The following is a 4,026-nucleotide window of genomic DNA, read 5'->3' as shown; positions in this document are numbered from 1 at the left end:
CACAAAACCTTGATTGAACCAAGAAAGCTGCTGCCGCCACCTCCTTGCTGCTGTCATAGCCGCCGGCACTCTCCTTCCTCCTATTTTCGGTTGTTTTTCTTTACTTCTCCCTTAAGATTCCATTAAAGTCCTAATTTTTATTGTTATTTTATTACTATTTACATGTTTATGATTTAAGTTATTATTTATTATGAAGAATTTAGTTTCGATTTTCATATGTATAAAAGTAAAAAAATTTTAGATTTATTATTTTTAGTTTAGATATGGTTTTTAGGGTTTTAAATCACTAGAAACCGTATATTTAAAGTATGAATATGAATTTTGATTAGAATACGATTTTTATATGCATTTAAAATATTTTCAGAAGGTTTAGAAAATTTTATAAATGTTGGAAATTCAGAAAGTTAGTATTTTAAGGCTTTTAATGATTTTTAATCACTAGAATAGTTGTACTATACTAGGGATTAAAAATAACGAGAGTTTAAATTATAAAAATGATTTTTAAAGACGTTTAAAAGGGTTTGGGACGTTTTAAAGTTGCTGTAATTTTTTTAGTTCAAGTATTTACTTGATTATTTTATTGTTCTAGGCGGAGAATTCATAGTAGGGGACTTTTAGAGCATAAAATGGCCTACCGTTGCGTTTACACAAGGTACGTACATAGTCTACGTGCTATATGGTTTAGAAACATGCCTTAGGGATGTTTTTATTTATTAGTATCATGTATAGGACCTTGTTGTTCATGTATATGATTTACTATAATTGCTTTACATGTTACTTGCCTGTGTGCTACATGTAAACTGAGAATATGTATGAGTATGACTTGTTTGTATGGAAGTTTGATGCAAGCAAATAAGTTCAGTTTTGGTATTAATTCGTAAGTGGATTAATTTAAGTAAGTTGGAATCATGTGTTACATAGATTTCTTGGAGATTATTAATTTATCTTATAAGAACTGTGGATCTTATTTGGTAAGTATGGATTATACCTATGTAAAGGTACGGAGTTCTGTTGGCTAGGTTCAACAAAGGATAAAAAGAAATAAAAGGAGTCTTGATTGATAAGTTGTGAACACTTGTTAATCCAAAGATAAAAAGAATGTTGTTATGACTATGTGATTATTGAATTGTGTTATTTGGTTGTTGTGGTGTCAACACAAGTAATAAAATATATTTAACGTAAAGTGAAACGAGAATAAGTTATAGACTTTAGACTGGTGCACGTCTAGAGTTGGACACTAAGGGTTGGGATACATAGTCCGCCGTGATATGTATTTTCGAGGGTTGGATTGATCACCATTCCTCTTTAGTTCAAAGGTTCCTCGATATCGTAGGTCATTCTGGTTTACGGAGTCATGACCGTATTTCCTATTTTTGGTTGGTCAACTCGTCCAATAACTATTCCATTAAAGTAATAAAAGTTGGGTCAAGTGTAGTTCAGTAAAAGTTGTCTGTAGAGTATTATTTACTTATGTTATTATTTATTCCTACAAGTTATGTTTGTAGTATCATGCTTAGGATTATTTGTGTTTGATATGTAGTACTCAGCTTTGCTGACTACGTGCTTGTTGTGTGTGTGATCATGGCTTTGCCTATTGATCCTGTGATGATCCTTCTGGTGAGCAGAGTCAGTATTGCATTGACATTACAGGTTTGCAGATGCGTTGCTGTAACACCCCCAAAATCCACGCGCGCCTACCACTGCTGCGTCGCGTCGATCTCGGGGGCGTTACCGCCGCGATGGAACACAAGGCATAATAAGGGTTAACGATAACTTAAAACATTAACTTGAAAACTAAAATGCAGCGGAATTAAAATATAAATACAACTCGGGAATCATCAATGACCCCTTTCATTCAAACCACAAACCATATATAAGTCTTAGAAAAACCAATAATACTTATTTCAAAATGCTTTAAATGTAAATACCCAAGCCTAGTCCCCGTATGCTCGAGATTATGCAGCAGCACCAGCACACCTAGTCTGCTCCCCATTGTAGCATCAATGGTTCATCGCAGTTCATCAAACACATAATAACACACAATCAGCTATGCTGAGTACGTAATGAACCATTGAATACATGTAAACATAAATGGTGCACACATGAACAATCTTAAACATGATGCTACACTATGTTACATCCTTTAACCTTTAATCTTTAATCTTTAATTGGCATCGAACGGGCACCGTCATCTTACTAGAATCATACGGGCTACTGAATCCTTAACAGACACTAGGTCTGTTAGATGAAATGCAAATACGGTTTTGTTCCGTCTCACACCCATCACCTTAGTATGCATACCCCAAGATCGAACGGAACCTTCCGCCTACTTGAGTGTCAAAAATATAAGGACACTACTGTCGTCACAGTAGGCCTGCGTAGGAGCGTAGGACAAGTCCCACACTCCCCCCATTGTTCATCACTTGTAGGGAGTCCAGCTACAAGATATTGCCATAATTCATTTTAATATTAACCATTCATTTCATAACCACATATATTCATTTACCTGTTCTCTTAGTTACAATGCTCAAATCGTATCTCTTGTAACAATATTGTTACACTATGGATACATAGAATCATTTACCTGTACTCTTAGTTAGAATGCTCAAATCGTATCTCCTGTAACAACCTTGTTACACTATGGATACATAGAATCATTTACCTGTCCTCTTATGCTCGAATCATATCTCTTGTAACAACCTTGTTACACTATGGATAGATTAAAAATGCTCTTTGAAATACTACAATAGAATTACGCATTCCAATGCAACATATCAATTTCAATTACAAATGTCTAACCAGACAATCTCAATCAATCAAACATTCCCTATCATGCTTCTAGGTTCCAATAACATAGATTGCAACCTAATCATGATACTAATACTTGGATTAAACTGGTACGCGTACGTACCTTGTAACAGAGAATTTTCGCTGTCTTAATCGAACATTCCGCTTATGAAATTGGGACCTAAACCGTTAAATAAAAGCTTTAGTGCTACGTCGTTGGTAATATTAACAACTACTACGTAAATAAGACTATACGGTTTAATAATTCGAAGTAAACGATTAACTAAACCCCTTGTTTATGAATTTTCGTTACTTTTCTTATTATAAGAGTTTAACGTCTTTTAGGAGTCAAAGCTAGTGAACATACTAATATTAGTTAGTGTCATTAGTCCACTATCTTTACCAAACCAGTTAACTTATAAGTCCAACCATGTTTTATGTCCAAAACTCTTAGGTCCGATCCAGTATTATGTCCAAAGTCAGATTCGCAACTATAGTCAGAATAATAAAATGAACTCATTGATGTGGATTATTCCTTAACTAATTATAATTTAACATAATTATGAAAACATAAATTATAATTAAACTTAATATAAATATTTCAATATATAAAATGTTTTATACCGTTAAGCTCGCCGGAAATCAAGTTCCGGCGACCAATTTCCGGCAACGGCACACAACTTCGTCGCACAGCCTCGCCTAGCTTGCACCGCACCTCGCACACACCTGCGCACAGCAGCAGCAGCGAGCCTCGTCGCTCACGCGAGCCTCGCACCAACCCTCAAGCGTCACTCGTCGCGCACTCGTCTCGATCTCCGCACCATTTCGCTCGCACAACAGCACACAAGCTCGCCTGCCCTCGATTCGCTCTGTCCTCACAAAACCGCTCGCACAGCCTTCGTTCGACACACAGGCCTCGCTCACGCAGCCCTCGCAACCCCTCGACTCGCACACCCTCGCACCACCAACATACTCTCCGCGCAACCTCGTCCCTTGCTCGTCTCACACACACCGGCACGCCTGCAGCCTCGGACTCGCGAAGCCTCGTCCACGCGAGCCTCGCACAGCAACACACGGCGAGAGAGAGACGAAGAAAAGGAGGAAACAGCGACATAGAAGAGGAGGGCAGCGAGAGGGAGAGGAGAGCAGCGAGAGAAAAGAGAAGGAAAGGAAGGTGACGGCTGAAGGAGGAAAGGAAGAAATTTAGGGTTTCTGAAGTTTTTCTCCTCTTCTTTTCCT

General features: G+C 37.6%; 1 long non-coding RNA gene across 1 annotated transcript; it reads right to left on the bottom strand.

The window, feature by feature from the left end:
- Window positions 1-1,810: 1,810 nt before the first annotated feature.
- LOC130591319 (uncharacterized) lies at window positions 1,811-3,461 on the bottom strand. The gene is made up of 2 exons (XR_008969216.1): window positions 3,412-3,461; window positions 1,811-1,982 (listed from the first exon to the last, which is right to left on the bottom strand). It is a non-coding gene; the product is annotated as an uncharacterized LOC130591319 (long non-coding RNA).
- Window positions 3,462-4,026: the final 565 nt, after the last annotated feature.

This window comes from Beta vulgaris, chromosome 4 (assembly GCF_026745355.1).
Source record: "Beta vulgaris subsp. vulgaris cultivar EL10 chromosome 4, EL10.2, whole genome shotgun sequence".
Classification (NCBI taxonomy): domain Eukaryota; kingdom Viridiplantae; phylum Streptophyta; class Magnoliopsida; order Caryophyllales; family Amaranthaceae; genus Beta; species Beta vulgaris.
This window is presented reverse-complemented; position numbering and strand designations above follow the sequence as displayed.